This window comes from Bidens hawaiensis, unplaced genomic scaffold (assembly GCF_021521415.1).
Source record: "Bidens hawaiensis isolate Kalapana, Puna unplaced genomic scaffold, B.hawaiensis_p1.1 tig00027239_1, whole genome shotgun sequence".
Classification (NCBI taxonomy): domain Eukaryota; kingdom Viridiplantae; phylum Streptophyta; class Magnoliopsida; order Asterales; family Asteraceae; genus Bidens; species Bidens hawaiensis.
In genome coordinates, this window is record NW_027494397.1 from 211,155 (window position 1) to 223,258 (window position 12,104).

Genomic DNA, 12,104 nt, shown 5'->3' on the forward strand with positions numbered 1-12,104 from the left:
TATATATATATTCCTTATATTTCAATGATGCTCTAATGTGGAGTAGAGGTGCACAAAAAACCCGTACCCGGAACCGGACAAAAAAAAAATACCCGGAACCGGTTTTCTTTATACCCGGGTATTCTATACCCGAAACCGGAACCGACCCTACCCGTAGGGTATGGATAAGGTATGCCTTTTGAGGTCAATACCCGTACCCGGAATCGTACCCGATTTATACCCGTAAATACTAGAAACCGGTCATACCCTATACGCATACCCGGTTATACTATACCAATTTTCTAATACCCAAAATAATACATGAGTTTTATAGTATATTTTTATGTTTACTTCACAACTTTTATGTTTAAGGTTTTTTAAAATGTATATTATTAAGTAAATAATTTGTGCTTAAGTGGATTTATGGTTTTTGTAATATAGTTTTAATTATTTTTATAAATTACAAAGCAATTTAAATTTTACACAAATTTAAAATGCATAAAAAAATTACCAATTTAAAACCGGGTATTAATATCCGGTCGTACCCGGACACATACCCGGTTCCAATACCCGGTAATACCCGAACCCGATCATACCCTACCCGGGTGCATAGGGTTGAGTTTTTCTCCTCAATACCCTACCCGATTTCTCTCAATACCCGATCATACCCGAAACCGTTTCTATACCCAAGCGCGGGTATTAGAAAAAACGCGATTTGTGCACCTCAAATGTGGAGGGGTGGTTTTCTAACGGGCCATCAGTAAACTTATTAACCTAATTGGTAATGGGCCCATTAAAACCAACTCTTGTGGTAAATAGGGTTTTACTATATAACCTTTTACTGACCATCAAAGTCTGCCTCCTCCTTTCACAATCCTTGTAATCGGTAAGCATTTCACCGCATCCCGATTGCTGTAATTGTTTTCATTTTCATGGTGTAGATCTGTGCTTGATCGGTGATTCTTGTCGTCGTTAATCAGTTTCATGCATGCAGTAATAATTTTTTATTTTATTGATCTGTTATTTATTATTGTCTACCTGGTCCTATAGGTGTTGGTGATCACTTTCATGATCGAAACTTATGTTTATTAAAAGTTTTATAATGCATGATAATTTACTTAATATAGTAGCAGTTTTTGTATTTAAATTGGTAGTTTTATGTTCTTTAACTAATATGCATAGTTATTTTCTGTTTACAGGAATTGTGATTGATATTTCTTTGTTGTTGATTGAAGGCTAGTCAAAATGGTAAAACCTTCTTTGAACACTGAATATGTTTCTCATATTGAAAATTGTTTTTATATATGTTTTTTTTATCTATTGTAATCTATTAACAGGTGAAGAAATCACCCGAGGAGCTTCGTGAGATCATGGATCGCAAGCATAACATCCGTAACATGTCTGTTATCGCTCATGTCGATCACGGTATGTGTTTTTATTTATTTATCATTTTGTTTACCATCATCTTATAGGGGTGTAAACTACTCGTTTTGACTTACGATAAATCTATCTTGGCTCGTTTTGGGCTTTTTTTTCTTTGGAATCGGCTCGTGAGTTGTTTAGTTTTCATACATCATACGTTTTTAATTATTTCATACATATTGTGGGAAAAAACTCTAAAACGAGCCTAGGCTTGTCTCGAGCTCTTGTAGTACCTCAAAAGAGCCAAAGCTCGGCTCGGTGAAACTCATACATTGAAGTCCAAAAGTGGTCACAACTTAAAAATGCCAAAGCTTGTTGAGGCTTTACGAGCCCAGCTTCCCATAACTAAATAAGCTTTGAGGCTTGTGATCGGCTTGAACTTGAAAAGACCTGACTTGTTTGTTTTGATCTTTTTATCGATCCAATCTCGAGTAGCCCACGTGGAGCCTGGCTCGTTTGCATCCATAATCATGCATTAGAAATCAGGCTTGCTAGTTATTATATATGATCCCTAATTTTTGTTTCTGGTAACAGGGAAGTCAACGTTGACCGACTCGCTTGTGGCTGCTGCTGGTATCATTGCAGCAGAAGTTGCCGGTGATGTACGGATGACTGACACCCGTGCTGATGAGGCAGAGCGCGGTATCACCATTAAGTCAACCGGGATCTCACTATACTATGAAATGCATGACCAAGATCTCAAGAGTTTTAAAGGCGAACGTGACGGGAATGAGTACCTTATCAATCTCATTGACTCACCCGGGCACGTTGACTTTTCTTCTGAAGTCACTGCTGCTCTACGTATTACCGATGGTGCATTGGTGGTTGTTGATTGTATTGAAGGTGTTTGTGTGCAGACTGAGACCGTCCTTCGACAAGCCCTTGGTGAAAGGATCCGGCCTGTGTTGACTGTCAACAAAATGGACCGATGTTTCCTTGAACTTCAAGTGGATGGTGAAGAAGCATACCAAACATTTCAAAGGGTGATTGAAAATGCTAATGTTATTATGGCCACTTATGAAGACCCGCTTCTCGGTGATGTCATGGTTTACCCCGAGAAAGGTACAGTCGCGTTTTCAGCCGGGTTACACGGGTGGGCGTTTACTTTGACCAATTTCGCAAAAATGTATGCTTCAAAGTTTGGTGTTGATGAGTCAAAGATGATGGAAAGACTCTGGGGTGAAAACTACTTTGACCCCAAAACCAGAAAGTGGACCACTAAGAGCACTGGGTCCGTGTCGTGCCAACGTGGGTTCGTTCAGTTCTGTTACGAGCCGATCAAGCGGGTTATCAACACGTGTATGAATGACCGAAAAGAAGAGTTGTGGCCAATGTTGAGCAAACTCGGAGTCAACATGAAGTCGGAAGAGAAAGAGTTGATGGGTAAGGCGCTGATGAAACGGGTCATGCAAACCTGGCTCCCGGCTGCGACCGCTTTACTTGAAATGATGATATATCATTTACCGTCTCCTCACACGGCTCAAAGATACCGCGTCGAGAATTTATACGAAGGCCCGTTAGATGATGTTTATGCGAATGCGATTAGGAATTGTGACCCTAATGGCCCGCTTATGTTATATGTGTCGAAAATGATTCCTGCTTCGGATAAAGGACGGTTTTTTGCTTTCGGTCGTGTGTTTTCAGGTAAGGTTTCAACGGGGTTAAAGGTTCGGTTAATGGGCCCGAATTATGTTCCGGGTGAGAAGAAAGATTTGTATGTGAAAAGTGTTCAACGAACCGTTATTTGGATGGGAAAGAAACAAGAAACGGTTGAAGACGTTCCGTGTGGAAACACGGTTGCTATGGTTGGGTTAGATCAGTTTATCACCAAAAACGCAACGTTAACAAACGAGAAAGAAACCGATGCACATCCAATTCGAGCCATGAAGTTCTCCGTTTCGCCGGTGGTCCGTGTCGCAGTCCAGTGTAAGGTCGCGTCTGACCTCCCAAAGCTAGTTGAAGGTTTGAAACGGTTGGCGAAATCGGACCCGATGGTTGTTTGCACTATTGAAGAGTCTGGTGAACATATTATCGCGGGTGCAGGTGAGCTTCATCTTGAAATCTGTTTAAAAGATTTGCAAGACGATTTCATGGGCGGTGCGGAGATTGTCGTTTCGGACCCGGTTGTATCGTTCCGTGAAACTGTTTTGGAAAAATCGTCACGAACTGTTATGAGCAAGTCACCGAACAAACACAATCGGTTGTACATGGAAGCTAGACCTTTGGAAGACGGGCTAGCTGAGGCCATAGATGATGGGCGAATCGGTCCACGAGATGACCCGAAAGTACGCGGTAAGATATTATCCGAGGAGTTTGGTTGGGATAAAGATTTGGCTAAGAAAATCTGGTGTTTCGGGCCGGAAACAACGGACCCGAACATGGTGGTGGATATGTGTAAGGGTGTTCAGTATTTGAATGAGATAAAAGATCGGTTGTTGCGGGTTTTCAATGGGCTTCAAAAGAAGGTGCGTTAGCAGAAGAGAATATGCGGGGGATTTGTTTTGAAGTGTGTGATGTTGTCCTGCACGCGGATGCTATTCATCGCGGTGGCGGTCAAGTGATCCCAACCGCGAGGCGGGTGATCTACGCTTCCCAGCTCACTGCTAAACCGCGGTTGCTCGAGCCAGTTTATTTGGTTGAGATTCAGGCACCGGAACAGGCTCTAGGTGGGATCTATAGTGTGTTGAACCAGAAGCGTGGGCACGTGTTTGAGGAGTTGCAAAGGCCTGGGACGCCTTTGTATAATATCAAAGCTTATTTGCCTGTGGTTGAGTCGTTTGGGTTTTCGGGTGCGTTGAGGGCGGCTACTTCGGGTCAAGCGTTTCCTCAGTGTGTGTTTGACCATTGGGATATGATGTCGGCTGACCCGTTGGAAGCTGGGTCGCAGGCGAGTGTGCTTGTGACCCAGATTCGGAAGAGGAAGGGTTTGAAGGAGCAGATGACACCACTTTCTGAGTTTGAGGACAAACTATGAGTTACTAGTGAGTTATTGGTTTTCTTGGTTTTACTACTTCTGCTACTACTTGGTTGTGTTTTGTTGGTTTAAATTTTGGTCTATTATTATTAAACTTAATTCTCTTGCTCTTTTTGTTAATCATTGGATTCTAAATATTAAATAATGAATGGTGTTAGAATTTGGTTTACTAAAAATCGATATCAAGTCTACCGTTTTTAAAAGTTTTTGTTATGTTATAAGTTTATAACAAAGTAACAAGAGAATTAAGTTACTTTGTTACAAATCTTACTAAAACTTACAAATCTAAAACAAAAATAACCAAGCCCAAGGAAAACATTGGCCTAGGGCATTTGATAGAACAAAAATTACAAAGCCCAAGGAAAACATGGGCCTAGGGCATATGATTATTTGATGAAAACGTAATTTGTCTTGAGGGTATTTTGTGGTATCTTCGGTGGTTTTCGGTACCACCAGCGACAAGCTAAACCGAATCAGTTACTTTGCCAAATGTTTGGTGTATGATGAAAACAATGGTTGGGTTTGTTTATTTGATTTTCGAGTACACCCTCAGTTTCAGTCGGTACCCGTGAGGGCCTTTTGTTGATTGGCTATCGAGTTTTAGTGTAGTGGATATAACTAGGGGTGCAAATGAGCCGAGCCGAGCTCGACTAGGCTCGAGCTCGGCTCGTTTAACTTACATAGAGCTCGAGCTCGAGCTCGGCTCGTTTCGAGCTCTATTTTCAAAGCTCGAGCTCGGCTCGTGAATGGTCTTTGAAGCTCGAGCTCGGATCAGGCTCGGCTCGTTTACTATTTATCAATTATTTTTTTATATAATTATAATTATTTTATATATTTTTTCTATTATAATTTTATGTATAAAAGAATATATATTATTTAGTTATTTTTATTTATTTTTTCATAACATTATATTTATTAATTAATAATTATTAAATATATATTTTAAAAAAATTATATAAATGGCAGGCTCGTTTAGGCTCGCGAGCCGGCTCGAGCTCGATAAGTAAAGCTCGGGCTCGGGCTCGTTTATTAAACGAGCTTAGTTTTAGGCTTGAGCTCGGGCTCGATAAAGCTCGGCTCGAACGAGCTTTTTAACGAACCGATCTCGAGTAGCTCGCGAGCAGCTCGGCTCATTTTCAGCCCTAGATATAGCTGGTTATGCTCCGAAGACCGTAATATAACTTTTAAACCTTGATGAATATTCCTGTATTTAACTGATGGAGGTGGGTGATTGACCAACCAGTGGATGTCATTAAAACAAGTAAATGTTCACTTATTAATAGATTATAAATAAATAGTTAACATCTTGTTCAGGGGTTTAGAAGAATTTCATAACAATTAGAGGAGACCTTTTGTTTAGGTGCTTGTTAATTACTTGTTAGCTTACTTGTGTACTTATTACTTAAGATAGAATAGCATTTTCGTAATATGTACATACAAAATATATTCAAGGTTTTAACATCTTGTTTACGTATGTTTACAGTTGATAGATGATAATCATGACTTATGTGGGGTACAAAACATTTTTTATAAACTCGTCAATGTTTAATGGGGTGGTTTAATTTTATGACGTTCTAGTGACTTGTATGTCCTACCATGTTTTTGTATGAACTATTATATTATGTGTAAAATGAGCTAAGTTGACACATGACTCATGCTAGTAACAAATATGGATGGTAGGGCTACATATGATTTTGACACATGATAAAAGAATATAAAGAAAGGAAACTACGGAATACTATCAATGAATTTGGATCCATTATATGATGTAGTTATATCATGTTGTGAAAGAGTACCACCATGTGGCAAAAAGAGTATTGTTTAGCATATACACGTAACGGGTGGTATCTTGTCGCCAATATTTATGATATGCACTTGAAGTACCTGCCGAGCCGATGTTCATGTGACGAACACTTCTTTTGTGGCCCTTCAGTATTTGGTTGTACTCGGCTTTCAAAGGATTTTTCATAAAGGTTAAAGAAATGGCCACAATAAGGATTATAAAGATCCTGAAAAAATCAACTAAACCACACGATAGTAATAAAAGGCATGTTATGCATATATTAAAAAAATAATAAAAGATATAAACATCCGCTTAAATTGACTAATAACCCATATATGTTATGCCTCTTGGCATGGCATTTTTTTTAATATTATTGTAAATTAAAAAATAGCTTAATTGTTAAGAAAAATATGAGTTTAAATCCTACTTTTCATTTAAAAATATATATTTAAGACATTATTTGTTTTCTTTTGGATTTCAGTAGTTGTGAGATATAATGAAGTCGCTATTAAACAGAAAGAAGCACCTACCATTACAAAGTCCACATGGTTGTGTTGTACCATGCCTAAATTGGGCATATGTGACAGTGCATCAACGTCAAATAAATAATAATTATAGTATACAAAATGATGCAACTTGAGATTTGGATACAAAATTAATCACATGGACCCATTCTTGACAAAATCAATTCCAATTTCCAAACACGTACGTACTCTTATGGCCGTAACGTCAACATCCACCATTTTTCTAACGTCTTTCATTATTAAACGCATTCAAATATTTGCTAAAAACTTTTACTTTTTACTGATTTTTCCACCTCTAGCGGAGGTTGATACATCCCTTTTGGACCGTTTCACAATAACCCATAAGAGCCATCACAAAAACCATATTGTAAGAATCATGTAAAGCCTATTGGCTTTAGGGCACTTTAACTTTAACCCGACTATCTCAACAAAGGTGTTTCAAACTACAACCTTAGCCTGTACATTGTGGCACGCCACCCCAGCCGCAAGTGGCCTGGCGTGAGCCACATCGGCCAAAACCCCTTTAGTTTAATGTAATATTAGGTTAAAGTCCGTGTGATACACAAGTGGTTAAAAAAGTAAAACAGTAGTTAAATTTAATAATATACATAATATCATATCTTATGAATTCATAAGATATAAATAATTTCTTAAAATACATAGATTAGTAAGAATAATTTGTATTTGTATTTTAAAATAAATCAAAATAGAATGTTGTGAATCTATACCAATTAAGAAAAATAGAAAGCTAACATCAATTTAACATATTTGAGTTGGTAAACCACAAACATTTTAAAAGCAATTTAGTTAGTTCGATTCCTTCCCACCAACACATTTTTCATTTTATCATTCATGAAAGAGAAATTGTAAAAATTGAAACTTGTACGGGTCTAACTGAATGATATGTGTAATTGTCTTGTTTTAATAGTATAGGTAGATTACTTAGTTTTCAAATATAGAAGAAAAATAAATTAAATCAAAAAAATTAGCTTAAGCCACCGTTCGTCTGAACAACAACAGACTCAGGTAGCTTCAGCGAGTGTCCAGTCAACATCCAGTCAGTACTGCATGACATAATGTTATTGAATGAATTCATCCTCTGAATTCAACAACACCACATATCATTAACTGTTAGGAACCAAGTACTATCTGTACCGATCAATGGACAAAACTTACAGAATCGGTACTAGTCTCATAAATCAATAGGTCAAGATGAGATTTAGGAACCTAAAAACTTTTTCTTTCACTAATATATTATTGAACATGCATTAGAAGGTAAAACGTTTTAATAACATGTGAACCACGGACCACCTCTATCAAATTAAATTGTTTTTAAAGGGTAACAAATTGCAAGAAGTACCAACCATATGGTAGTTTATGACCCTAAGCAAAGAAAAGAAAGAAAAGGATAGAAAACTAAGTACGAGAATTGTCCTAGTCACTTAGTTTTCTTGCCCTAAATCAATACATGTAATAAGTGTACTTGATTAAACAAAGCAACTGCCTCACAAGGACCTTTACGTGTATACGTTCTAGGTATTCTTTTGTATTTTCTCTTATCAAAATTCACGTGTATACATTTAATTGTTAGATGACACAGTATGGATACCGATTCACCAAACATGAGCTGATGCACTCCCCACAGTCTTATGAATCATTGTGTTATAATGAAACAATTCCACCTTGCGAAGATAGTATTCAACACGAAAGAACCACTTTGAATCCACTGGTCCAACTAACGTTAATCCTTCAATGAGTGTCAAATGTATAAACCCGAAATCTTCTAAAAAATAAGTACTGAAGTTATTAGCCACAACTTGACAACAACAATAATAATAATAATAATAACAATAATAATAATATGTGACTGTGTAAAACTAAGAGGCATTTACATCTGAACTGAGTCTCATCTGAGTAAGCATCTTTCTCATTCAAGAACAAAAACCCACTTACCGAATCAGAGGTTCAAACATTCATTCATAGACGTTTTTTTAAACAAACCAAAACGCTCTTATATCTATCTGAATCAAATGTGCACATCTGAATGATCTAATTAAATGCCAAACAAACACTCCCTAAAGCTAAAGAAATGTAATGATTTAAAATAAAAAGAAGATGTGTGTTGTGGCACCATCGGCATTAGTGACACATCGGAAGACATCGAAAGATGGGTAGACAGGTGGTCACAATTATATGTTATCGGGTCACCCTCATCCTCATCGGCATATAGTAATAGTGGGACTCCCAACTCCTTTTCCTCAGCATTCATGATTCATTTATCGTTTACATAAAAGCAAGAAAGAAAGGTGGTAAGATTTTAAAAGTACAAGGACCACTTCATGATTCCAATTATGACTTCATTAATGTTTTGTCTGATTTTGGCCACTTCCTTGCTTTTTTGAGTTACTTTTACTTCTCTTTACCTTTTTCATACAACCACCATGTGTGTATATAACAAGATTAGCAATAAGTTAAGACAAACGAACAACACAAGAATACAAGCTCATGAATCAAAGACAAGGTTAAAATTACACTAACCGTACCATTTCAAACATTGAACATTGATCTTTTTTCACCGAAAGAAAAGTTGTTGAGAGCATAGGGTGGGGTAAAATAATTAAGTCTTTTAGTAGGAAGTATTTACGTAGGTAAACAATAGTGTGAAGTGCCTCAGCCCAAAAGGAGGGTGGTGGTAGGCATGCATTAGAAGAGGACGGATGATATCATTAATCCGCTGAATCATGCGTTCGGTGCGCCCATTTGTGGGCTAGTTTGGGGACACACGAGACGAAAAACGAGTCCATGGGCGGAGGCAAAGTAATGGAAATTTTGGTTGCCGAATTTGCCACCCAAATAAGATTGAAACGTTTTAATATTACGTTGAAATTAGGTTTGGACAAATTTATATAATTTAGTGAAATTTGTAAAAGCTTTGTATTTGAGTTTGAGGGGCTAAACCCATAAGGAAATTGGAGTTTACTTGGATTAGTAGTCAAGTGAGACGTTGGGCCGGTGTCCATGTGCCATGGTGTATCGGATTGACTGAGTTGCATGGATTGAAGTGCAACTCCTAGTTCGGCTGGGTATAGCGGGTTGGACTATGATCTAATTCATAACCATCAAAAGCCATATAGGCTTGTTAGTTTGGGCCTGCAAGCCTAAACGAGTTTTTGTATTTTTATTTCATGGTGATGTCCAATTGGGTTGGGCTGGGTGTGGCCATGGTGGAGGCCCACTCCATCCACTCCAACTTTGTGATCCGCCCCATCCTGGTTGTGCATAACCAGCATCTAACCATGATAGTCACCCCACCCCCACGACCATCACCACCGTTTCTTCCCCTACCCCGACCACGGTAAAAAGGATTGTTGGATTGTGGATAGGGTTGGGTTATGACTGGATTGAGCCGACAACGGAAAAGGTGCAAGTGTGGGCTGGGTGGTTGCGGCTAGTGCAGACTGTGAGGGTTGGACTTGAGCTTGAGCCAATAGCCTTAATTGCTCTAATATGGTGAGATTGCGATGGCAATGTTGTATTCGGTAGGGAGCCCTTTAATCATCTACATCACGAGTCTTGACTCGTCTACCGGATTTTGAACATCTTCTAATTGGTTTGCAAGATCTTTTAATTGCTGGAAATAGTCATCTAGAGACTAGTACGCTATGAGTGTGAGATTAGTAAACTTGTGTTCAAGACGCTGACCCCGAGCTTCCATATTATTGAGGAAGATTTCCTGGAGTTTATCCCATGCCTTTTATGTAGTTATATCGGCTTCTAGAATATAGGCTAAGAGTTTGTTGGTGATGGTAAATGTCACACCCTGACCAAAGGCGACGAAACATGCCGGGGTGCAACGGATTGCCCAAGAACACAAGACACTATTAAAGTTGGTTCACTAAAAACATACCGTTCACAACATCGTTTGTCACTTGAGCTTGATTAGCATTCATCATAAAGGCTCGTCCTTGATTACCAGGGTTTCCTTGAGGTACTTGAGGGGGAGGAGGTGGTGCTTGGATGGCTTGCATGGGATGGATGAGTGGTGCATTTAGTTGGGAAGTTGAGGTTGGTAGGTTTGAACTTGGTAGGTTTGGGTTTGATAGTAGGGTATGGCTAAGGTTTGGGCTTGGTTAGCATAAGCAAGGCGAGGGCACTTGTTGCGGAAAAGATTGGGATCGCCACAGTTAAAGCAAGCTCGGGGTTGTTGAGGAGGGTTATGTGGGTATGGTGCAAAACGGTTTTGGGAATTTTGGGGAGTGGTTCTTGGTTGATTGGGTTGAGAACGTTGTGCGGATCGACATATGGTGTTTATATGACCAAAACGGTTGCAAATAGTGCAATGGCGACAAGGCAAGTGAGACGGGCGGTGAAGTTGACAATTGTTGCATAGTAGGAAGGTACCAGTATAGGGTTTTCGATTTTGTGGGGGAGCTTGGGGTTGTTGTTAAGGTTGTGGTTGGGTAATGGCATAGTTTCGGTGGTTGGTTTTGGGTTTCCTTTTGTTGTTGTGGTGGGAAGAGTTTGAGTAGTTGATGGCTTGAGGTGGTGGGTCAACTTTGGCTTGTGGTGCGAGTTCGGTTTTGCTTGTATCACTTTTCTTCTTGAGGGTTAGGGTACCCGCTTTGACATGGTTCTCGGATAGCGCACCGGCTAGAGTAATAGTGTCCTCAAGGTTCGCGGGTTTGCTACTCATTATTGAGTCCCGGATTTGCATGGGTAAACCCCCGATGTATTTGTCATGTTCTCGTTCCGACGAAGTAACCAAGTGAGGGACGAGGATGCTCAGTTCACGAAAACGGAGCGAGTAGGCGACGTTATCACCACTTTCTTGTTTCAAGTTACAGAATTCCTCTTCGAGCTTTTGGAGCTCGTGTTTGGGACATAACTTTTTCATCATGAGTTCTTTGAGTTCGGACCATGGAAGCGCCATAGCCGTTTCCGTCCCTTGAAGGTGCATAACACTACCCCACCATGTAAGAGCCGTTTTCTTAAACATGCTTGAAGCGAAATTTGTCTTTTCGTATCGGGGCACTCGTTGTGTCGAAACACACTCTCCATCTTTTCAAACCATTGCAACAAGGTAGTCGCACAGTTTGTACCAAGGAACTCGGTTGGGTTAACACTGGTAAATTGTTTATAATAGTAGGATGCGAGTTTGGGTTCAACGGGTGCAACAACGGGTGGAGGTTGAGTAGCTTGTATTTGGGTTAAAAGTTCTGGAATCACCGCGGCCATTTTTTAACGACGAAAGCAGCCATGCGTCGGTTGGAGTTCTTGCGCAGTTGACGTCTTAGTGGAGGCATTTTATAAATTTATAAAGAAATGAAATAAGTAAAATAAAAGTAAAATAAAATTTCAAGTTTGATTGTGAATTCCTAGAGTTAGTGAGTAGGAGATGTTAGTGTTAAAAAAAATGTAAAAC

At 39.2% G+C, this 12,104-nt stretch overlaps 1 pseudogene across 1 annotated transcript; it reads left to right on the forward strand.

The window, feature by feature from the left end:
* Nucleotides 1-1,310: 1,310 nt before the first annotated feature.
* Nucleotides 1,311-4,375, forward strand: LOC143575018 (elongation factor 2-like; annotated as a pseudogene). Its single transcript, XR_013142694.1, has 2 exons — nt 1,311-1,404; nt 1,936-4,375. The product of XR_013142694.1 is annotated as an elongation factor 2-like (transcript).
* The last annotated feature ends 7,729 nt before the right edge of the window (nt 4,376-12,104 follow it).